The 25,898-nt window shown below is 44.4% G+C and overlaps 1 long non-coding RNA gene across 3 annotated transcripts; it reads right to left on the bottom strand.

The window, feature by feature from the left end:
- Nucleotides 1-6,771: 6,771 nt before the first annotated feature.
- On the bottom strand, nt 6,772-25,898 carry LOC136018064 (uncharacterized). 3 transcript variants are annotated; one of them, XR_010614211.1, is made up of 3 exons: nt 23,497-23,557; nt 14,301-14,395; nt 6,772-9,395 (listed from the first exon to the last, which is right to left on the bottom strand). It is a non-coding gene; the product is annotated as an uncharacterized LOC136018064 (long non-coding RNA). The 3 variants fall into 3 exon arrangements; XR_010614212.1 differs by lacking the exons at nt 14,301-14,395; nt 23,497-23,557 and adding an exon at nt 25,836-25,898; XR_010614210.1 differs by lacking the exon at nt 14,301-14,395 and having other exon boundaries at nt 23,497-23,576.

Here is a 25,898-nt window from a genome sequence, read left to right as displayed (position 1 = left end):
TGCACTGACAAGCTGGCCCCAGCACCGGGCTACTCCTTATCAAAGCCCTTTTCCTACTGGGAGCCCAGGAAAACAGTGGTCCCCAGGGTGGACTGTGTGAGTACCCCTTGCGGGGGTGTTTCAAGGTGCGAGGTGGAGGGGTCTGCCCAACACCAGCCAGGGGATGCTGAAGTTGTAACTGCGTTAAGAAGTGTTCATGTAACACAGCCGGCTGACCCCCAGCCTGGCATCACCAGGGGCACCCGTGCTGGGCAAGTGCAGGGATTTGCTGGTTTCTTCCAGAATTGCTCCTGACCTTCTCAGTGCCATAGGGAAGCCTGCAGACACAGCCCACTCTCACTTTCTGACAGCATTCGATGTGCTAGTGTTTACTTTCCAAGAGTTAGATCCAGACAAGGCCCCTCTTAGAACCAGAAATGCAGATTTCTAGGTGGGGAGAAGTGGGGGAAGGCAATATTCTGCTCAGCTCAACAGAGGGGAGAAGCTGCTCACAATATATAGGGCCCCCCTCCTTGGTTTAGTATGTCTTATTACAAATTAACTAGACATTGTAGCGTGCACCACCCCAAGCTTTTTGCCTGTCTTTAAGGAAAACAGTTGGCAAAAGGATTTTCCAAGAGCATTTCATTTACGGCAGCAGAGATGTCGCCAACACAATAGTGTTACCTGGCACTCTGTGATGAGCATGATGCTTTGCCTCACTGTGGACACAAAGTGCTTTTCCCACACCCTGTCAGGAGCAAAGAGCCAAGGAAGAGGTCCTGTCCCATGCCCAGGGAGCAGCACCCAGGCGGCACAGCAGCTGAAAGCTTTGTGTATGCTCAACACACAAGTCAAGAAGTAAGTTACACCGTGGCTATTTTTAACGTGAGTTATGCTCAGAAACCTGCCAGAAATCAAAGACTCTGAATTTGCCAGCAACAGTTACAGAAAATCTCTTTCCTTACTGCTGTTCATAACTTAGATAGCCATCCCTCTTATTTGCACTGTTTATACATGAATTCCTACAGCGTTATGTGCTTTGTGCAGGAAAAGTCCAGTCCAGACACAGCTCCATGACAGCTCCCCCTGACTAATGGCAGAATTATCCTTACATAAGTCCTTTCTCTTCCCTGGCATTTTTTTCCCCCCACCAGGAAGGGTTCTTCCCTGCACTCCCGTCGGGAGGAGAGCAGCTCACCCAGGGGCGGGCTGGCTCCATGCTTTGTGTTGCAGTGCCATCTCATGGCAGCTCTCGTGCCAGCCTTGCACCGGAGGGCCGTTTCCTTTCAACTCTGCAGGTATTTTCTTGTCGAGCAGTTCAGGTTTTACGTTTACAAACCCTAAAAAAACCCCATCCAAAGATTAAATAAGTTTCTAATTACCAAAGCCTCTATGTCCAAAACTTAAGAGCCTTCAAAGGAAGCAGCAGAGATAATTTATTTTCCTAGATAATGGTGGGCTTTCCTGTCCAGACTGCTGCTATATAAATGGTAACACTGGACAAACATGTGTTGTCCATATTACAGACCATCTCTAATGGCTCTTTTATTTCGGTAGGGAGAAAGAAAAGGAAGATAAAACCCTTACTTAAATCTGGAAGCCATTGCAGGCTTCGAACAGTAAAACTATTGCAAATGTTGAACTTCAACTCCCACCTCCTCACAGCTCCGACAAGTTTCCAGCAGTAAGAGCCCTGGGGGTGCCACATGCCAAGAGCAACCCCTGCTCCATCTGGCACCTTTGGGTTCTCAGTGGGAGCAGCTCCATGCAGGCAGCCAGGGATGGCTCCTATGCAGAGCAGCAGAATGAGCACACGCTGAGGTCAGGTGCTGCTCCCTGTCCTATGGTGTGCTGACAAGCTGCTTAGGTGTGCTGGGAAAGCCACGCTTTTAAAAGACCTTTTCTTCAAGGCTTCAGCTCATCCTGTGCTCACAGGAGGATCAGAGGAAGGCCTAATCCCCAAGATTATGGTCTGAATACAATTGGCAAAGAGAAGCTTTCTGCTCCTTGGAGCACACAGCACCGGCTTGGAAGAGATTCTGCTTTAGCAGGCAAAACTCAGGAAAATCAGGTGCTGTACCCAACCAGCTCAGGACCCCATTTGCACAGGTCAGCACCAGGGTAGGAGATGGGCTGTCAGCACTGCAGAGGGGCTGCTGCCCCCTATGCCAAAGCCAGGTCAAGAGGTCCCTCCTCGGGCTCTATGTCTGATAAAAACCATTAGGGAACCCCCTTCTAAAACCTAGTAATTCTGTGAAAATAACCTGCCCTGCCCTCGCGGCTCCCCACCAGGTATTTTCCACATTGCAGAGGAAGAGCTTAACTCTCTCTTCCCTTTACATGAAGAAGACACTGCAGGAGAGAGGGGAGGAGCAGTGGTCATCTCCTCACAGACCTCAGGCTGACTCCAGTAGTGTGCAAAGGAGGTAGAGTTGGGCAGAGGGATGCTCAGGGGGGACAAAGCAGCTAGAAGAGCTGAAAAAGGAGTGGGAAGGATGGAGGCAAGGGCAGTGAGGATGCTTGCATCATTTTGTCATTGGTTTGACTCCAGAGGGAGGAACATCAGCCTGATTGCCTCTGAAAACACAGAGAAGGGGCTGTCCTGGGCTCCTTCAGTCAAGCATTCCACCAGAGCTCCAGGAGAATCACCTGGTAACCCCCTGCCATACAGCCAGAGCAAGGGAAGGGGGATCCAAGACGCAAGGCCAGAAAAGCAGTGCTGCTACTGTTGCTGTAGGGCATAGAGAGCAACTAATCAGCTAATTGGGAAATACTGAAAGCAAACAAAACAAAAGAATTCCCCCCCAAAATATCCCCAATTAAACAAAAGCCAGTAAACTTCTGAGCAGACCATGACTGCACCGCATGTTGCAAGATCATTTCACATTTTACCTGGCGGGCCACTATCTCCTCTTAGAGGCAATCTTATTCTTAAAGGTTGCCAAAGCCAGCAGCCTTTAGATCAGGGTTTTCCTACTCCAAACCCACTGTTTCATGACCAAAAGACACTCAGGAAATATCCCTTCTACCTCATATGGTGCTTACAGTGTGATCCACCCCACGCCTCTGTGACCACTGCAGTGGGGGAGGCAGAGCCATGGTGTGCCAGGCTGGATGCTTCCCCGGAATGATGGGAGGCCATGCAATATGATTACAAGCCCAGGGAGAGCAGAGCCTTGCACAGCTTTGCATACACCATCCATCACTTGCTGACCGCATTGTTTTCTGTTTGCACACTTGTATGGAAATGTGACTGCAAAATGTTCCTACAAACTATTCTCTGATGTGCAAATATAGCTTTAAATGACTCCTCTAGGAAAGAATCCTCACTATTTTATACAAATTGTCTTGCATGTTTATTACACAGAATCATGATCCAAAAAGAAGGGGGCTCATCCCATGCCTATTCATAACACTGCTCTCCCTTACACACCATGAGCTGGAACATACTCCAGGCCCCATTGCATGATGAATGATACCTACTTCGCTCTTTGCTTCCAGCCTGCTTCAATTTGCTTAACTATGGATTGTGACAGAAACTCTTCTCTCCCAGTTTCTCCATGAGACAGAGCACACTGTGGGCACTGGGTTTGCAATGGGCAGTTTAGAGGGGGAGTAGCAAGACCCAAAACTCTGCTCCTGGCCTTGCTGCTGTGCACACACCCCAAGACAGCTCCAGAAGCACTGCACTTCCCACTGACACTTCCCAACACCTTGTTTCCCCACCTCATTTAAAGCCCTGTGTCCCAGGGCAGAGCACCGGGCTGGATGCAGGGTCACGCTGGTGACCTGCCCACCCTTCCGCGCCGGGGATGCCGTGTCTGAAGGTGCAAGTGAGACGTTTCCTGCTATATTCAGCTTGGCTGGCTTGGCCAGCCCATTCCACTGCCTGCACACAGCCTCAGGGAGGGTGGAAGGAAACAACATACCAGCCAGCCAAGCCAAGCACCGGAAGGTCAAATGCTGCAGGACAGCTTCTCGGAGATGACACATGCACCCAAGGCAAGTCCACTTGTATCCTGGCATGGAAGCACCTTGCAGAGCCCTGCACTAACACCACAGCCACAAACACCAGCCACAAACACCAGCCACAAACACCAGCCACAAACACCAGCCACAAACACCAGCCACAAACACCAGCCACAAACACCAGCTCCCAGCCCTGGGCTCCAGCACACACTGCCTCCCTCTCAGGGATGGGTGAGAAGAAGGCGCTGATGTGGGTAGTCCTGTGCAGAGCAACGTGGTATGTACGGCTTCAGAAACAATCCAGTCTTCATTAACTTGTCAAATTAGGAAATTGAGAGCTGTCAAAGCGTAGTGAGGATCGGAGGTGGCTTTTACAGCAAGCTGTGGGATCTCCCACTGTTTATCTACTCTAATTTCCTCTTTGTCGTTGTCCTGAGAAAATCATTACGAGAGGAAAAAGTAAAGATGAAGATGTGAACAGTTTCCACTCCAAAGCACCTCCCTTCTTTGTGCGGGTGCAGACGGCAGGGTTTATATAAGCTGCTCAGGATCAGTAATTTTCCTGTCACAGGCACGTTTGTGTTTTAAGACAACTCTTAAGCTTCATCCCCTCTGGTCAATCCTGCCATAGGAAGAATATAAAAAGTGATTTCTTTTGTACTCCCATCAACTGGCAAAGGCCGGGCATTGACTGAGCCCCTTCTGACCTGCAGAGCTTTTGTGTTCCATGCTCTGAAGTATTAAGTTAGCTAATTATTACTGAGAGGAGTGTGCCAACCTGTCTTGAACCTGCCACACTAAAATAAAAGCACTCGTAAGACCAAGCAAAGCCCATAGCATGAAACAGCTTTAAATTGAGGACACTTTGATGTGCTCCTCCCCAGCAATCCAGCAGCACTGCTAAGGCACATCACACCACGTAAAAGCACCTTCTCTACTCGCTCCTGTTCCACCTATGCTCTTTTTCAACACTGCTTTCCAGAACGAAACTCCATGAGCATCTCCACAGTGCAAACACATAATTCACTCTGATACGCTCTCATTTCCATGAGCACTTCACAAAGGCAGTTAAAAAACCCCTTGACAACAGCACAAAGTGAGAAAGCCCGGCAGAGAAAAGTCTTAATATGCAGCTGCAACTTACTTCAGTGCGTGTGTATGGTGCAAGCGCCTGGTGAGGAAACCCCACGTGCTTTGTGTGATCTCTCCAGCACACGTAGCTCAGAGGGAGGGCGGTGCTGCTGTGAATGGAGTAACCGTGATGGAAACCCTCCTCCATACAGAGGAGGCATGACTGGGCAGTGCAAAGGCATGCACACTGAGTCAGCCAGCACTGCTGCGGCAGCAGGGGGGCAGAGTGTTTAGTCTCAGGGTAGCAAACACTCCCATGGACAGCAATATGTGAAATGGGACATCTCAAGCCTCTGCCGACCAGATGAAGCCCTAGAGGAACCAGCTGCTGCAACAGCAGAGAGAGAACAAACTGTCCAATGACAGCAACAAAAACAGTTAAATACCAATAGCATCAATACCTTCATTGCTGGAGAATGAAAGGCTAAAACCATACCAGCAACTGCTTGGGGATAGGCTTTTGAGGCAAAGCTGCCATTTGTTGCTTGCTAATTGTTATGTTTTCCAAAGATTCCATCAACTAAGTTGTGTTCAACAAACTGCTATTTAATTACCAGAGTAGAATCCTGTTAATTAGCCAGCCCCAGAAGACAGCCATTCATCCCTGGTAAGTGAAATTCCCAACTAATCCCTCCAGCAGCAGTTGTCTCACAGCCTGGGGAGACACAGGGAGCTTTTAGAGATGCTCCTGCTGCCAGTGGCCATCTTCAGCCCTGGGAAGGTGCAAACCAGTGCAAAAGGTGCTAGAAGTATAAAGCTGCTCATTCCTCTTGCCATTTCTCAGCAGTCACTCCTGGCTCCATCTACCCCAGCAGCTTCAGCATCCACAGCTCAACCAGCATCTCTTCTCCCAGGGCTTATGCTCCTGCTGCATCCCTATGCTTCCTTCCTACAGTCTATGCCTGTGCCCATGTGAGAGGCGAGCAGTTCTCCTTTAGCCAGCTCACCACCACCCAGCACAAAGCTTTTCTAGGAAGATGCTGAGAGCACCTCTGACAAGCTGCTAGGAACATTTCTAACAGCAGTCAGAGTTCTCCCCCTACCTCCCATCTCACCTGGCTTCACACAACAGAGGACAATCCCCACACGATGGTAACTCTGCACCGAGCAGACTTGGGTGGCGGGACAAGTGCATCAAGGACATGAAGTTCCTACAAAATCCATAAAACCAGCCTGGGTAAAGCAAACAAGTGCCCCAGTCTCATGGAAAGCTTCAGTGTGACCTGCCCCAGCAGCAGACAGCAGGCACCAGGTAAAGCCCACAGACCCTGTCCCAGTGTGGGCAGGTATCAACCAGACCTTGTTACCACCCCAAGAAGAAATCAGGTTTCTTCAATTCCACTAACGCAGCAATCTGGAGTTTCTGTGCTGTCTCTCAACATGGAAGTTAAATGGTTGAATTTTATGTTGAAATGCCATCAGAAATGCATCTCATGAATTTCAGGAAGTTGTAGACTGTTCTTTGCTATCCATTTAAACAATTTAGATGATTTTTAAGTAGTGGAGGGGTTAATTTAATGAATTTCAACAAAGCAGTTCTGCAAGTGAAAACAACAGATATTTTAAAGGCTGTTTAGTCTATGAACAAAACAGATTCGAAGAGAGTTTTACTGAAAAATGCACTGGTTTAAAAAGCAAGACTGGTACCATTTAATCTCAGAGAGCAATTACAGAAGCAAGACATTTGGATTGTGGAAACCTTGTTTAATGCTCCTTAACTGCACAGGTTTAATCCATAAATAAAGATCAAATTGTAAAAATAAATCTCAAATGTGCAATTCTAATTTTTAAATTTATTTTAACAGTTGCCTCTTAATATACTAAAGATGTGGAAATTGTGCAACTTGAACAGCTGCCAAACAAAAACCTTTCGACAATGAATTAATGGTCGGTAGAATGTCCACTCATCTCTAACATGCAGCTTCTTCTGGTAAAAGGCATTACATCAGTCTTTGGTAGTGTATTAGAACAAACCAACACCTGAAGCAGTTACTGTGGACACACCTTTAAAGATTAACACCATTTATATTCATGCTGCAACACAAAATCCATTTATTCTCTCTAATTTTGTTTAAGGTCACTTAGGAAGCCTTGCTAGCTTGAAACTACCTGGGGTGGGATCTCCTCCTTTGCACTGAAGTCAACAGCAGTTCTGATACTGAGCTTTGTGGGTGCAGGCATAGGCCTACTGTTCTCCTCAAAGCATGAGGGGATTTCTAATGCATCAGTCTAATGCGTTAGAAATGATTCATGACACTTTTTCACGAATGTGCAGAAAAATATAATAAGCAAGCATACAATATGAAACCATTAAAACCCTTTATCTCTTAAATAAAAGAGGTGTGGAGTTTGCAGAGCTTCCCACTGAAAGATTTCTCATTCTAGTCTGAATGAGGGCTCTTCTGAAATCAGTGCAATTAAAACACAGTAACATCACCCCAGACAGGTTTAGTACCAATATAAACATGTTCTCTTTAGTCAATTGTTTAGTGAACACTTGACTATTTACATTTACAGTACATGTGCCATTGTCAGTGCAAGACCAGATTATGCTGAATATTAGAATAAATGCAGTGTAAGTGCTTTCCCTCTTGGGACAAAACCAGTGAGTAAATCTGAGCACAACAGGAATGTTTCAAAACGAAAGTTGAAAACACATTTCACCAAGCCGGTATTCCTCTACATATAGCAACATACCATCTTTGTGCACTTCTGCATTTAATTCAGCACGGGATAGAAGTACTGTATCTATCTAGTACTTTCTATATTTCAAGATAGAAAGCCTGCTATCTTAATGAAACAGGAACAAACACAATCTGAGCGGAAAAACAATTGGTCAAAATATCCTTTTAAAGAAATAATGAAGAATTAAACCAAGCAAACAAGAACCTCCCAGATTGTTTCTTCTCCGCTGTATTGTACTTCCAGCAGACATCTGTAGGTTAAAGTCACCCATGAAAAACAAGGGCAAGTGGTTCTGAAACTTCTTCTAGCTGCTTGAAGAACGCTTCTTCATCTGTAGCTTCAGCCTGGCTAGGTGGTCTATCACAGACTCCGACCAGGACACCTACTTGGTTGGCTTTCCCCCTGATGTTCACCCACATTCAGTCTTCTCACTCACAATACTGAGTTCAAGGCAGTCAACTCCCTGACATACAGTGCAACCCCACCACCTCTTTTTCCTTGCCTATCCCTTCTGAAGAGCCTGAGCCATCCACTGCAGCCCTCCAATCACATGGAGTGACTGGAAACACCACACATTTCTGCGATGGCGATTGTCACAATTTTCCTGCTGCACGGCAGGCCTGGTGCCATATAGGCTAACCCATCTCCTCCTCAGATTCCTTTATGCTCCTCTAGCTGTTCCATCTCCTCCTGTAGCTCTGCCACCATGCAGAGAAAATCATCAGCCTAGTGACACCTTACACAGCCACCATTCTACATCGCCAACAGGCTCTGGCACTCCCTACAGCCAGACACCTGGACAGTTACGTGTTTATGAGGGACCTCTGTCTGGGTCACCATGTCCTTTTCGGCCAGCAGAGAAGGCTTGGTTTTCTTTGCTTTCTGTTGAGAGGATGCCATCCTCGAGCACATTCTTGATGACCACTGGCTGAGCTCACCTCGTAACCTTGCCAGGCTTCTGGACCCTTCCTGCTCACAAAGTATTTAAAGAATATTTATGTAAATTCAATTACATTAAAGAATACCTTGACCTAAGTAGTGTTTTTAACTAATAAGGAAAATATTGCTAACCTGGGGTTCAAGACAGCCAGGTTTGTGTTATAGCCCTGCTGTGACTTTTAATGTCACCACCCACAAGCCATTCAGCTTCCCTCTGCTTCTGGTCTGCAACACTGCTTCCCTTGACAACTCCTAACCAGAAGGGACTATGGGGGCACGTACCCAATTTAGTTGCTTCCAATAGTGACAGTCCAAACAATCTGTAGGGAAGTGTCATTTGGGGCTCCAGAATCCTGTCACTGAGAATGAATATTCATCATTTCAATACTGGCTAACAGATATTTAATAACTAGAGAACCTGCTGGCTTCTCAGGGATGCAGGCTTTTGAGCGCAAGTCTTGTGCTAGGACAGCAAGAATACTTTGTCCTCTTCTTAATGACGAGAGGTGTGAATATGATTTCCAGCTCTATACCTCATTTTTAGCATGTTTCTGTGTTCGAGTTTCCATGTTCTGTGTTCAAGCTCAATCTGTTGTGATTGCTTCAATCATTTTTAAATTACCTGCTGCACACCAGCCTATGAACTGCTGTCCAGTAGTTGCTAACAGTAGCTCTTCCCAAACTGCAGCCTAAGAAAGGGAGAAGAAAAATCAGTTACATTTGCATTATTACTTTTTAATCTAAAGTTAGGCTTGTTAGCTCAGTTTTGAGATCGTCTGGACAAAAGACTATTGTAAATACGTGCTGTGTTATATAATTAATTTCTTCAATCTGATTGCAGCAAGAATTCAGACCCTGAAAATACATACTGCTATACGGAATTGTTCCAATGAATATTTAACAAGTTTACCTTCACGATATCCGAGTCCACAACTCATCCTGAATGCACCAGTTTTGCATAGCCTGAAAGTAGATTTCTCCCAAGAATTCCCCAAAATAAAAGACCATAAGGCTCCACTTGTGATTCTCTGTATCTACACAAAGGCATCACTAACCCCTAAGTACCTGAAAACCCTACCAGACAATTAAACTGATTTATAATTTAACCATGATCTCTGTTTTGCCTTGGCTATGAAATCAGTCCGTCTTTAAACAAATTCAAATGCTCACTAAAGAATTAAAACAGGGGTAAAGCTACCTGCCACTTTACTTTGGCTTTTAGACCAATTATACTGTTACTTGCTTTTGAGACTGGTTACCACCTAAGCCAAAGCCCATACAAAACTTCAAATGCATCTGGACCAGCATAATGCTCCAGAGTGTGAGGTGACAGGGACAGTATTTATTTATTTAAAAGAACACATAAATACATATATTTGTTTGCATCACTATAACGACTTTTTCATATACTATTTTTAAGGAATGTCTTTTCGATATATGAAGTTGGCTTGAGCTTTTAGCACTGCTAAGAAATCCAGCAAACCAAATGCACCAGGTTAAAACAAAATGCAAGCAGCCTCAAAGATGAGAAACTAATAAGCTACTTTAATGGTATTTCCTAAGCTATCTTTTAGAATACAAAGGATTTCTGTGATTCATTAACATCTAATCCAATGCATCATGTAAAGCTGTTCTATGGGCAGGACCATCTGATGCGATGGCTCCCGAGGAAGGCTGAAGACATGAGCTTGACAGTCTCTATCACAGTGTCATTTGCCTGCCAGTGGAACAGCTCAAAGACAGTGATGGGGCTGAGCACACCTGCTGTTGTTACCAGGCACAATGCTCACTATTTGTGAGTTGTCCTGATGGTCTCAAGGGTAGAAAGCACTTCATGCAGCAGCAAGCAGTTGCCAGATCAGGTTTATGAGGATCTAAAGTGTATTAGTCTTCATATTAAAAACTAGCATACAATTAGTGTCACTGCACACACACCACAACATTTAAGTGACAGTATTTTGTCAGTTGTTTTTTCATACCCCTTGAAAGACTGGTATCTTTAGAAAAGGCTACATTCTTCCTCCCTCCACACCCTTGTCAAGGCTGCTATAGCATATCACCTTTTGAGTTAGGTCCGTACATTTTAGCCAAGAAGATGCTGTGTGCACATGTGATGAAGAATGAAGCCAAAAAAAGAGAAACAGGCATAAAGGTATCATTTGTGTCATTATTTTTTGTGTTATTTCAAGAGAGGCTAAAAGCTGACTGAAGTTCACCTTCAACTAAGCCTTTCAGAAGTGAGCTGGGACATGAGGTAGGTAGTTCGAGAGATCAAAAAGAACCCTCATCTCAGAAGGGGGTGTCATTCAGCCTCTGGAAAACTAGGCCTCTAGGGTCCCTGAATTCACCACCCAGTAATTCAGACTCCCCAAACCACTTGTCACTTCTGACTATCTTCACACCTTGGATTATAAGAGAAGAAAGAAAATTTCAGTCTTCAGCGATCAGTTGGGACTGCAGGGAGGGAAGCTGCAATTCACATACGGGGAAAGAGCCCACAGGCAAAAATCAATTAACTTTTGGCTGAAATTTCCAGTACTGTCTTTCAGCATTTAATGCCTTCTGCAAGGCTGTCACATTTTCTGACACTCCACTTTTCATGTTTAAAGGCCTGGTGCAGAATTCACACACACACACACACACACACACAAACACCACATGCGAAGAGGTCATACCTCCTCTCCTTAACAGTACACACAGGTTACTCACATGTGTTCGATTAGGGGCACAAAGAGAAACCCCGTTTTTTCAGCAGTGCTAGAACAACAACACTCCTGAGCAGATTTTATCTTTCACATTCTTAAATGCAAAAAAAGAGAGGGATGATCCCAGTTGTCTTTTCTTTACCCCCTATGCCCACCAAAGAAGCCCTCTCCTGGCCATATATTCAACTTCAAATAGCAAATAGGAGACTTTTTGTGATATCAGAGCTCATTAAGCTGGCTCACAAAACAGTATGGTAAGTACCAGAGCCAGTGCAAAAGAGATTAGGAAAGAATGAGCACAATCTTCCCCTTCCAGTGGGAGCAAGCCATGAGGCGGGATGAGCTACCAGGGGAAACACCATCTTGGTCCATGTTCAGCTACAGAAAGTCACGGCACTACTCACAGCCATACAGAGGGGCAAACAAGCCATGCCAAGCAGAAACAGTCTTACTGAGTTAGAGTTTAGGAGCATTTCAGTGAAACACTGAAAGTTGTGCTAGACTCTCTGTGCGGACTTTTGAAGAGCATTACTGAGGTTCTGGCTATAACTTAGCATATAATATTATCAGGAAAAGATGGTTCTGTTTTTCTTTGCATGCCTGTAAGAAAGCAGTTATGACAATTATAAAATTATAAAGTTTATATAGGGGGATTATAAAAAAAACTCTGTTTCCAAATCGAGATGGAGTATAACACCACAGCTTTCATTTGCTTTATAACACACCATCAAATGAAAAACTTTCACTTATTGTCTTAACATAAAAGGTTATAGACCTCAAAATAGTGTTCAGTTGTGTGGGGTGATGTCAGAACTAACAAGCTTTACAACAACTGTATCAGGTGTGTTTAAAAGACACCCCCTTACTAAACAAAGTCTAAGTGAAAAGTCAGTATAACACTGTACTTTCTTTAGGGACCTTCATTGTCTATATACCTCCTTTGGCATTGCTTTCCTCTCCCTGGTTATGGGAAACAGACCAGTGAAAATAAACATTCAAATTCACGTCTACATAACCCTATGTCTGGGATTTCATTTTCCCAGAAAAATCCCATCGGAAATGCAATTACTAACTCCAGGTAGCATGACTCAAGCTATTACTTCTGACATCAGAAGTAATTCTTCCATTGTTCATATGAAGTCTATCTCTCAACAGCTAATCCCTTTCCTAAGTTGCGTGTGTTGGAAAATACTTACGTTTTCCCTGACTACAGAGCACTTTGAAGTGGCTGCATATTGTATGGGAACAAGCCACAGAACTATTTCATGTTTTACTATGGTAACCTTTTATTTTGGAAAAACTCTGGCATATTTTCGCAGCAGCAGCTTATTACTCTCAAGCTTACCCAATTTAACAAAGAGCATGAGCACACATGAGCTAGAAATTAATTGCCCCTATTATAAGATAAAAAAGACTGAAGCTATCCAGGGTCAGGGCAGACATAACTATTAATCTGCCTTGACATGACAAAAGCACAACATACAAACCTGTGAGCTTCTCAAGTTTATTTTGTCACAATTCTTTTTATAAGATTTTAAACCAGGGCTTCTTGTTTCCTGCTAAAAATCTGCAAAGCAAAGTTAAAGGAATTTCCTAAAATTTATCTTTGGAATATCTAAACCCAGTATGAAACCTATAGAGACCCCTCAGGACCAATGGTATCCTACCCATCCAGACAAACACTGGGGAAAGGAGGGGGGGAACATCTTCAAATCTCTGCAGTCCTCAATTCTTTCTTCAGACTTTGTTTTCATTTCATGTAATTTGAACACCAATGCTGCAATTAACCAGGATACTGTAACTGTAACCTGAGAACAGCTTCCTGGCAGCAGTCGCTGACGAGTTACTGCGTTACAGATGAGATCAATCTCTTGTAATCCCTTTCCTAAAATACAAACTTACTTTGCCAGTTCCAAAACGGGTGTATCCTTTTCAGAAGTGCTCTTCACATTTCACACCTCTAATAGTCACTTACCGAATGAAAACTAAAAATAGCAAAACCAACAAAACAAAACCCAGAAGTGCTCTCACTCCTCCTTACAGAGACAGGGAGACCTGCACGGAACGGTCTGCTTGATTTATACAGGCACTAACACTTTTCCAAACCCAGTTTAGCTATCCTGACCAGTCACAGTTCTAGAAACCTACTCTTCAGTAGATCAGGACAGAAATCTCCCTGTATTAAGTCACCACGCAGTTAGACATAAAATGATCAAGAGCTCTAATCTTGATCAAAACTCTTCAGTAAGTGCTTAGCTCTCTCATTGAGATGTGACAGAACCGCACCAGGAAGAAGGTATGCAAAACTCAGCTTCTGGAAGGAAAACATTAATTATTTATACTTTATTCCATTACTACCCCACAACCAAGTGGGAATTTGCTGCCAAGAATCACTTCATAATGCCTTAAACTAATTTTAATCCAAGGTATATGTGCATTTACGTGCTTATGAAGCATAATTTTGCACAGGTGAAGAAGAGTTAAGGACCATCAGTCGTTTGCATCGTTCTTACACCAGCTTCAGCGGAAAGAAAAAAAGATTGTGAATTAAAAAGAATTCAGATAGAAACAACATTCTGTGTATTCCTGAACTGAAACTGAGAGCCGTATTTTAGCTTAGCAACTCTCGCATCATTTCAGTTCTTTCTTACATATGTGTTCAGGGGTGGACAATTAAATTATAGCCTGTGTTTTTAATAAGGACTCTTCGGTACATGTCGCTTCTGAGCTTAACAAGATCCTTAGGATATTTCTTTCATAGGTCTCTGAAGTTCAGGTGTTTGCAGGCAACAGAAACAAGACGCTCCTGTCCCACGCCTGTCTCCTTCTACCACCTCAGGACTTCTCCCTGCCCGTTCCCGGAAGCATTTCATGATAACACATACGTACCAAAGTGTCTGTCCTTCACCTTGCATTAAAGAATAACTGCATATTGGAGGCAAACTTGTCACAGGAGGAATGTTGTTGTAGGCACACCAGAAATCCTTAAAAGGAAAAGGTACTAGTTGCATTAGTACAAGAGAGTAAGTTTCATGTGGATTTACATCTTTGTTCATTTTCTCTAAAACCATTACGTATCCTGCTCCTAGAGAACTGCCACCTTCTATGTTACAATAAAATGCTCTGAAAAGAACTTCTGCAATTTTACTTCTACTTTTTTTTTCTCTTTTAGATGATAATTCTGCATGAGGCAGAGGTACTAAGAAGGAAAGCAGCTGAACTGGGGGTTACTCTAGCATCAACGTCCTTAGGAATAGAGAGAAAAAAGAATCATCAAAATCAGTTACATAGAGTATGTCAGAACAAACCAGTACATAAAACTTTTAGTTTTATTTACTGTATATAAATGCATATATATATACACCGTATATAAGTAGATATATTAAAAATACATACTTATATCAAATACTCTCCTTGCTTCACCTAAGACTAGTCTAAACTTCATTCTGATTATCTCGAGTTACAAGAGCACCACAAAATATTGCACCATAAAAATAACCCCGTGGAACTAAATGCCTAACCAGCAATCCAACTGCTTAGTCTAGATCACAGTGAAAAGTTTCAACCAGATGCAAAGAACCTGAGATGCACATATTAATACAGGAACAGAGGAGAAATTAGAAGATCCAAGTCACCAGGAACCATCGGATTACTTCCCAGCATTTCTGCTAGTGAAAGCAGAAGCTGTCATGCATGTTCAGGGTGGATAAAAGGCACCCAAAAGCAGTGGTGAGCAACAGGGAAGGATGACTGAAAATATCCCGGTCTCCTTTCTTCTTCATCCAACAACTGGGAGTAAGAAGGGATTTGTAAAGATTTATGTTGCACCAACAAGCAGTGATGCAATATTAAGCATTAACACAGCTCATTAACTATTATCTAATAATCTATAGTACAACCCTAAAAAACAAAGATTGCAACATTGTGTGCCTACCAGCCATTACCATCATCCAGTCACGAGAAGAGAAGGATTAAGAATATAAAAGCATCAGTGTGAAACACCCGATCCATCTTTCATCTTACTCTTACCTGTTGGTGTGCCCAAACCCTAAAGCTACTGACAGTAGAAGCAGCAGAGCTATGCTGACAGATGGCTGCGGATACACTTGAGAGCACTTGTGTCCTAAACCAGGGCTTTAGTTTGAAGGCTCTTTGATTGTTTTTCAGACAAAGTCGAACACGACGGCCGGCACCCTGAGCTCTCAAAGGCGCTCTTCGCTTTCAGAGCCAAGCCTCGCAGCGGCGGCTGTGCGCGGACCCGCGGCGCTCCCTCAGCCATGCTGCTCCCCTCGCTGGCCGCTAGGTGGCAGAGGCGCGCCGCAGGCGGTGGGAGGGGCGCCGAGCCTTGCCTTAACGCCTCGTTCCGGGGGATCAGGACCCGACTCGGGCCCCGTCCCGCAGGGCACCGCTCCCTCCGCGGATGCTGCGGGGAACCTCCGAGGGCACAGGCAGCTCTTGCAGCCCCAGCACCCGTTTCGCCAGGCCTTGCCCACCGCCGGCTCTTCCCACAAAGCCGGGATGTCCCTGCACTGTCCCGCAAGCGGGATCGCTCACCTGGTGTGCCGTACGCCAGTCTCACACAGAGTCGAGATACGGTTCAGTTCCTATTAGCGCAAAGCTGGCTGCTGGGTGGTACTTCCACAAAGCTGGCGCACCTCACGTTACTCAGGTGTGGATGCTAGCCTCTGTTCAGAGTTTAGTAACACCCCCCTAAGACCCAGTTAGCAATTTCATTTACCATAAGTAAGTACCTCCACAGCCAAGGATCTCTTATCTCAGTGGGTGTGATTTTTAGTATTATAACGAACCGAATTCCTTTAGGGACAAGTTATCTTCTGTTTTGCTAGGCTTTTCAAACTTACTTCTGTATTTCTCAACCTGTGTTCCTTTCTAATCTTTCTGAAGGCAGTTGTTACTCTTCTTCTGATGCAGATGGTTCATTTATCAGTCTTCCACCCCTCCTCAAGGTCTATGAGCTTAGTAAGGGAGCATTGTTTTGCCAGAGTCAAGATTTTCCAGCTTTCACATGCATAGTCCATTACAAAATCTTATCTTCTTCATTGCCTGATAATGCTTGGGCTGGGTTCATTGCCAGCCCTTAGCGTTATGCTGACGTACACCAGGCACGGTTTAGCTTCTGTAGCTCATCCACACACTGATTACTCCCAATTCCCCATCCAGAGCGGCCTCCTTTGGGCACATACAGTAGCGACTGCACCCCATCATCTTAAAGGTCTTCTCCAATGTAAATGATTCTATTTCTAACCATCATCACAACTTTGCAGTGCATGAGACACGGGATGGTGCATCCACATGCAGAGACCTCACTGGCTCCTGTCATCACGCTAGCAGCACATCCATCGTAACACCTATTTCACAGTTCCCAGTAACAGCACACCGTAACACCCCTTTTTACAATTCCAAGCACATGCCCGCACAGGCACAATTCGGGGGGGAAATGAGGTAAAAATTGCTAAGGCACATTCAGTTTCTTAGAACTGGAAACATTCCCCCCCAATCCCCAGAAGCCGAAGTAGGATTTCTAAAGAAAGAGGAATATCAAAGACAAAGCAACCTCCCATTGCACATCAGAAGAGGAAACAAAAAGGTGTAAAATGACTAAACCTGGAAACAGATGCAACAGAGCAGATTTGAGGAAACAGAAGGAAACACAGTTGTTGCTCAGGGACCCGCCGAAGAAACTGAAAGAGCAAACTAGATTTCAGTAACCCTCCTGATGGGAGGCCGTTTGCCCTGATATGTCTGATCAGCATGAAATATGCCCAGCAAAAAACTAGGAGTTCCTCTCAGTTGCTAGAGATATAATTTGGGCTTTAGCACAAGAACTAGGTATTCCTGTAAAGGAAGAAATGTAATGTGCAAAACTACTGAAACCAATCACATCTTCAAAACTTCAATACCAGCTCCAAGGTTTTTTGGAGGCCCCTATCAAAACAAGTTACTTTAAAAGGACATACAAAACCAGCAGAGAAATCCCTCCCAACTCTGTTAGTGTAGAGCAGACACTAACATCGACTTTACTACTTGCCTGTTTATCACTAGATATGGGTACATTGCAACAATGGAACTGATGAGAAAAGCATCACATGCCCAAACCTCAAAGATCACTTTAACTAGAGGTCATCAAAACAAACAAAAACCCCTCAAGAAATCTGTGGCTCAGGTTCTAGTCCTGTGGCTCGTGAACTATGAAAACTCCTGTGGAAAAACTGGTAACTTGAAAACAACCACCACCAAAACATTGATCCATGTGTTCAAAAGGAATTAACATAGTAAGGGCTGGGTTTTTTGGTGCTTTGCTTTGTCTGTTGTTGTTTGTTCTCTTTACACTCCACACTCAGCATTAAAGAACAAACAGAAATTCACATTATTTAACAGAAAGAGCAGATGGCTTTTGAATGCACACACAAAAGCAGTAGTAAGTTAAACCAGATGTAAAACTCACCAGGTGATTTAACTGTGTTTGTCAGTCAGGAGTGGGGGATTTGAGACAAACTACCCTTGTTTTGTCCTTGTTGCTGACAGAAGTAGCACCTCTCCTACTGTTTCATGTGTAATAGAACACAAACAGGCAAAGCCTGAGATAACTTTGCCTCTTGTTGTCTCACAGCGCTGTCCAAGAAATTACTTCTTTTAGGTACTACTGCCAGTTTGCTAATGTAGAAGTGACCAACGCACACAGGCTTAACGTTATTGTACAACATGCAGTACTGTTGCTCTCTATACTCGCACTGATACTGCCACTGAGATGCTTTGAAGCATCTCAGTAGTAAATTCTACTCAAAAATTATTAAAATCTATTCTTTAAGGAGAGCCTTCAGAGGTTATCTAATCATGGTAGCCATCCAGCAGATTCAGCGCCATTTGAAAGAGCAGCTAAGACAGTCAGAATCATAGAATCATAGAATAGTTAGGGTTGGAAAGGACCTTAAGATCATCAGGTTCCAACTCCCCTGCCATGGGCAGGGACACCTCACACCTAACCGTGTCACCCAAGGCTCTGTCCAAACTGGCCTTGAACACTGCCATGGATGAGAATTCACAGCTTCCTTGGGCAGCCCATTCCAGTGCCTCACCACCCTAACAGGAAAGAATTTCCTCCTTGTATCCAATCTAAACTTCCCCTGTTTAAGTTTGAACCCGTTACCCCTTGTCCTGTCACTACAGTCCCTGATGAAGAGTCCCTCCCCAGCATCCCTACAGGCCCCCTTCAGGTACTGGGAAGGCTGCTATGAGGTCCCCACGCAGCCTTCTCTTCTCCAGGCTGAACAGCCCCAACTTCCTCAGCCTGTCTTCATACGGGAGGTGCTGCAGTCCCCTGATCATCCTCGTGGCCCTCCTCTGGACTTGTTCCAACAGTTCCATGTCCTTTTTATGCTGAGGACACAGGGACTGCACACAATACTCCAGGTGAGGTCTCACAGGAGCAGAGAATATTCCACTTTGAGGTCATAAAATGGTAATTCTGATAGCTGCAAATAATGTTTTCCAGAGAAACGGATCAGAGAAATGTGATCAGCTGGCAGAAAACACCATCCAAACAGCAAGTCATCTTTTTAAAAGTTAAGGTGAGTGACCATTAATTTCTAGTCACTTGCCTGGCAAGTGCTCCATGCCCACAAAATTACACGGCATTATCTCAGCCTTTCATCCAGGTCTGGAAAGCATCAATAATTAATGGGTAGGAGCATGAACCCCAAAACCTTTTTATTAAACCAGCCAAACTAAAAACCCTATTGAAAGGACAGTGAATGAAAAAAACTATCATATGCAGCAACTGAAAAGTTCAGGATCATTTGCTGCAGAACCTACACCTGAGAAAAATTGGTTTAATGGATGATTAGAAAGCAAAGGCAGTATTGTCATCACAGACAGAAGGGAAAAGCTGACAAATCTAAACCACAGTGTTTCTGCAATAGCCACCCATAAACTCAGATCTGCACGGATGACAACCTTTTCATGCCCTGAATCCCATGAAATTGTGATTTTAGTTTTTACTGAGTACACAGAATAAGTTTAAATTAAGTCAGTGGAAATGTCAGATGACTTCCAAGTGAAGGAATCTGTAGAAATTCCTGCTTCTGTAACTCTTCTAGCAAACACACTATATGGCAGGAGTAGATGGTTGTGTACTTTACAATACATTCTACTCCAAACAAGAACACTGCAAAAACTGACGCTTGCAACTGTTCCCCTGATCTACCTGTTCTGTGCCCTGCAATGCCACTTTCCTGCATCTTCAGAATCCTTATGGGAAAAACTTTACTGCAACATCAGGAAAAATCAAGTTGCCTAATCATGCCAGGCCCACCACGCAGCATCTCATGGAAAACTGCATGGGTATCATTAAAAGTGGAACATGGAAACAGGAATAACTTAGGCAAACTGAATCCTAATGCCGGCTTGCTTCACTACTCCTTCATTATTCCAGCCCCAATAAAGAACAAAGGATACAAAGATAAATTCCATTGTTTTACCCATGAATAAACCTCCAGGTGGTTATGCTTATGTTAATGTCTGATGCTGAGTTGTAGCTCTCCTATCCTTAATTGTTCACAGGGAAACAGAAGTTTTTTCATGTGTGCTCACACTGGCCTGTGTTTCCCAGTGGGAATCTCATCATAGCTTTAGCGAGAGCTTCAAAAGCTGCCAAGAACTTTTGAGAACACCCCTGTAAGTACTTAGCAGCAACTGCTTTTGGTATAAATAAGCAAAATATTTACTTACAAAGCATAAACTCAAAAACATGCAGTGGCAACTAAATAAACCTGGCAATCCATTCTGAATACAAAGACTGATTTCAAGCCATCAAAGCCTGTCAAAATGCACTTAACAGGTTGAATGTTCTTATAATATTAACCATCATTTTTCATTGTAAGCCACCTACTCGTGAGCTTTAATAGATGAAATAGATGATCCTAGATAAATAAGATTTTGCTATACAGAAAAAGGGAAATTAAGCTTAGTTTCAAATATCTGATGTGTTCTGTTATGAAGATTCACAATTATTATGAAAATGCTTCAGTCATCAGAATTTATCTATTAAACTTTATTTATATAGAACTCCAGTATAACATACAGAGAGGAAAAAAAAGCACATAAGGATAATACATTTGTGTAAAAGTAATTTCACTTTCCTGGAGTAGACTAATAACATTATTACTATCATATTTGACTATTTCTATAAGCATTTCTTACCCTCACAGAATACAGAAGAGTGAAACTATTCCTGCAATAGAAACAAGTCTCCTACAAAGCACTGTTCAAAGTCAGGCAAGAAGGCAGGCCACAATCCTGCAAGGCAATCTGCCCTGTGTGACGAAGTTTAGCTAGAAATGAGACTTCCATACTAGGCTGTTGTGTGAGGTATGCTCAATTTCTGACAGCACTGATTTGTATGCAAGGGTGCTGGTATTTTCCTTGCTGTTGACTGAAAGCAGTCTGTCAGCAACACTGTCAGCTCAAACGCAGTTAGATCTTCAAGGGGTGGCTTTTTGCTAGGGTATGCAACATCTTCATCACTGCATGTGCACACACACGCACTGAACTGAAAGCTGTTACTACTGGCGAAACCTCCAGCTTCTTGTCACGAGGCTGAAAAATCAAGCAGCTAGTATGCTCCCTCTGATATTTTGGTAGGGAAAGGTTTACTTGGTGTAGCAGTAAACATACACTGGCATACAATACCCATGCTAAATGACATCAAAAAGCATAATCAGCTTCACAGCCTTGTATTTAAGCAAAGATTGCACCCAGATCCACAACCCTAAATCCCATTATGGGATGGTTTCAAGTGCTTAACATGGCTTGTTAGCCAGGACATCCCAGCCTTTGATGGCCATTTCACTTGACTTCTTTTGTGCAATCCCTGTGTTGAATGCGCTACACCACATGAATATAAGTGACCAGCTCTGTAACCCTTCCTTGTTTCGAATTCGTGATATTCAGGCATGCATATTGTCACTGTTGTAATAAAATTAAACACTATGAAGTGTAGGAAGAACTGGAAAGCCAATCTTTAATTTCAAAGCTAGAGGCTTGTTTAAACAGGACCCAGCACCAATCCAGGGCCTTGCCAAGATAAACACAAGCATGAAGAGCCACCAACATGAATCAGCTTCCCAAGGTGGCACCAGCGCCATCTGCAAGACTCACTGAAATGCCCCATAACATCACAGCATGCAGAAGTACTACAAATGAGACTTGCAGGTAGGAACTTGTAAACACAGACAAATGAAACAGCGGATCTAAACTCCTGGTTTCACAGCTTTTAGCATATGACCTTATAACATTTTAACGGTTTAAAAGGAAATCTTGTTTCTCCTAAGAGAAAAACACCTGACAGCTTCTCCTCTATGAAGCTGCTGACCCACAAGCATTTGAAGGTCAGAAATGGGATCTTATTTGTCAAACTGGTGAATAATATTCTCTCAAACACTTTCAACATGCTCACTTTCCTAAAGCATGTATGGGGCAAGATACAGAAGAGTGGTATCAGACGGCTGCTATTTCAGACACACATACCAAGAAAGGCTCAGCACTTACGGGAAGTGCAGATGCCCCATGACATGTGAAATAATGGCAATGAACCTGAACCTGGTCCCAGGATCCCAGCCTCCTCTGAGTGCCAAGGCACTCACAGAAACAAGTGCTGCTGCAGATAAACCAATGGCATTTACTTCTAAAGCAGGACATGTATCGAGTGACTCCATGATGAAAGCAAGGTCACGAACCCCAAGGGAATAATTGGTAGCATATCACTAGTTGTTATAGAAAGTACCATTCAGCTGATGGGTATTTATTTTAACAGTGTGACTTAATGAAAAGATACATTTCGGAGGCATTAAAATGTATGTCATGGATCTCTCACAGTAATTTAATAGAAGAAGATTTTGTATCCACCTCAGTGTCTATTTATCCTTAAGCATCATTTCTTCCTGCTTTTCAGTCCAAGTAAAAGGTAAAATGTAGTGGCAGTCAAAAAATCAATAGCAGCTCATTAGGAAACATCACTGCTCCACACTAGGAGTGGCTAAACTAAGTTTAAAAAGTGGCCACACACGGGTTCTATGCAAGCCCAGCCTATCCAAGTCTAAGCAATGATCCCACCACTGAACCTCAGTGGGCACACCAATAAACGTCACCGCCACTTCTATGGGACTCCGTAGAGTTGTGAACCCCCATGTCTCCACACACTGTGTGTGTGCCGTTGAAAAGTTACAAAACACACCAACCAACTCAAAACCCCCAAACAAAGGCGAATTTTACCGGTAGTACCAGACTACATGTTCAGCCGTAGAAAGGCTGAAAAGGAGAAAACTCCTTCTGGAGTGGGAGGAGAAGAGAAATAGAACCAAAAAATGAGAAAAAGGAGCTGTAGAAGATGAAAACCAAGCCGTCAGAAACCACACGCCAGAAAAGACCATATCAGATTCTGGGTTTAAACCTTCTATTTCAGTTCTGACTTTGGTGCTTTCACCCCGTACCTAGTTGCAGGCACCTCGGGGTGAGCTCCCTCTGCACCAGCTTTCTGTGACCATCTGAGTGGAACTTCAAGCGTGTGAAATGCAGTATGAACACTGCCGGTTTTAATAAATCCTAGTTAATCCTTTTAAACGGATCACATCAGATTTAAAGATCTCATTGCCTGCAGGAGCCAAACCTTGCTGTTACAGCATCATAGGGGGACGTCGGTCCGTTTGGGCAACGCACCAGAGCCCCCCAGCCTCCCGTCCGCAGGGCTCGAAGCATCACCTCTAAATTCAGCATTTAAACGGCCATTGATGTCGCTTTATCAGCGCTCACGCGTTCAACTACAAACCCGAAAGCGTTTCCCAAACGCTCTTCATTCACTATCCCCCCGAAAACGCTAATGCTCCCCCTCGATGGGAAGGAACACCGCCTGGCTGTCTCACGGGCGCTTTCCCACTCGCAGCACGACATAATCTGCCGGTGTCCCACAGGAGAGCCCCGTCAAAGCTTCCCACAGACGGGTTTTGGGATTTCCCCTCCGTAAGACAGTGTCCCGTCCCCCCCCCGCCTGCCGCCCCCCGACCCCACTCACTCCTCCAGCCAGAAGGTCCATGGCGAGTGGAGCGGCAGCCTCGGCCGCCCGCCGCCTCCCGCTGGAGGGGGGGCTGAGCGCCGGCTCCCCGGCCGGGCGGGGGGCGAGGGGCGGGCCGGGCCGCGGGGAGGGGACAAGGGACGCGGCGGGGGAGGTTGGGGACGGGGAGCCGGGCGAGGGGCGGGACGATGGAGCGGGGTGAGCCGGGCTCGGGATAGGGCAGGGACACATCCGGAGGGACAAGGGGCCACTGGAGTGGCGCTAGGACAGAAGGATGGGTGGTGTGGAGGGAGCCACGCTGATGGTGACAGCAGCGGACATGGCCAAGGCCCATCTGAGGGCATGGGTGGCTGCAGAAAGGGGCCGTGACCCAGGCCCATGTGCTCACCCCCAAGCCACATCAGGGCACAGAGGACTGGAAGTGTTGATCCGCTTTGTTAGACTCTTACAAGAACCCACGGTCATAAGGTGTTTGGGTGGGCAGGGTGCCCAATGCCAGCATCCTGCGCCATGCACTGCTAGCAGCCCCTGCACTGCGCATACACAGATCACACTAGAGACCAAACCAACCTCTGGGGCTGCCTTTCTGAAGACAGTGTCCTTTGCGCTCAGTTTGGTTTGGCAATGCTGACCAGAAAACTAAATCTCTCTAAAAATCCAAGTTTGGGGACACCAGAATCCTTGCACATTCACAAAGTGGAGGAATGAATACCGTACACGCTGACCATGGATGGGAACAATAACGCAACCATGAACCTTTCCAGACTTGGGGAGATAAATTATCTGTCTTCTTCTTTGCAGCCAATTTAATTTACATGCTTGGTTTTATAGGGAGATGCCCCTCATAACCCAGCACGGACATGTGCGAAAAACCCCGCGTTATTTTTGTAATAGTATTTTTTAAATTAAGATTCTCCCCAGTGGGACTATAAACAGTAGTAAAGTTAAACACCCACATAAGTGATAGCAGGATCAAAGACCATGAATCACATGGGTTTCCTCGCAAGCACATTTAGCAGGATTAATAGTTTTGTACATACTTCATCCTAAAAGAAAAAAATCAATAAAGACACACTGCTTTAAAGAGAGAAAGCTGTAACAGTAGGAAAGGCCAGAGATCACCCGTAAAAAGCAGCCTGTACAGTGACAATGAAGAAACAAAAAAAGTTAATCATTATGTTGTGCAGATGGAAAATGCTAACTGCTAAGCCAAATTAAATAAGATCTGGAAAACCAGTTGCGCCATCTCTTGCAATTTAATTTACTCCTCTTTAAATAGCAGGCAAGATAATGACCATTTGGGAGAGCCTGGAATCTAAAAACTCATTGGCATGCCCACTCCAAGACTTTTCTCTCTATTTTGGTAAGGCCACCAAAAATACTAATCCTGGAAAAAAAATAAATCACAATCAGTTGCTGTATCTAGGCACAGATTTTCTCAGAAGAGAGGAGGAGAGTGCTAATTTCTTATTAGCCCCTAAAGGGCCACATCTTGCCTCTGTGACTGCCATGAACAGCCTCCATACCTAATACATAAGGCCAAACACACCAGACTGTATTACAAAAACTAACTTTGAATCCAGCACCTGCCTCTGATGGGAACCACACACTTAAGTGAAAACCTCCAGATTCCATTATTAGAGAGCTGCTCATCATTTGAAACATTATAGCTGAGGTGGAAAACAGATTATTCTGTTATAAACAGCCTGAGCTGCAAAGAGCAAAATAGAAGTACAACCCCCTCACCTCCGAGACACAGAGCAAGTACCAGGCAGCAGAGCCTATATTGTTATTCCAAATGAGACATGTAAAGCCTCCATTTATTTCTTATTTACATCAGTAAACACCAGGCTTCACAGTGGCATAAAGTACATTGTGGGAATCTCAGCTAACAGTACACTAATCTGGTTGTGGAGGAAGGGCAATCATAGGATGCATCAAATTAGCGCATCCTTTGCCTACAGAGATTTCTAGGGAGTCGTGACACAGAGGCAAGAATGAGCCTCCTGAGACGGATCTCATAAGAAAAAATGATTGTGAGAACAGCATCCTGATTCTGCTCAGCCAGCTCATGCTGCTAGCGGACCCCAAACTAAATCAACCGAGATTAAAAGTCCCAGGGAATTATCAGCATTTTCAGAGAGATATTTATAGGACTTTAATTATTAAATAAATATTTATAGTTGCATATATCTTGAAGGTTGCTTTTAACAGAAACCCTGGTGATGCTGTCTCCTGTGCTTCTGTACCTTCTCAAGCAGATTTACCACAAACAGTGTTACAACACAGTCCCATGCTACAGGATGCTGCAAAGGTGAGATGAGTTGCTTAAAGCTCACCACCATAGAAGCAGCTTCTGGCTCCATTCCTCATGCCTTCTCCCAGCCTTTCACTTGCAGAAC

The sequence above is a fragment of the Lathamus discolor genome, chromosome 7 (assembly GCF_037157495.1).
Source record: "Lathamus discolor isolate bLatDis1 chromosome 7, bLatDis1.hap1, whole genome shotgun sequence".
NCBI classification, from domain to species: domain Eukaryota; kingdom Metazoa; phylum Chordata; class Aves; order Psittaciformes; family Psittacidae; genus Lathamus; species Lathamus discolor.
The sequence above is the reverse complement of the archived record's forward strand: the minus strand, read 5'-3'. Positions and strand labels throughout refer to the sequence as shown.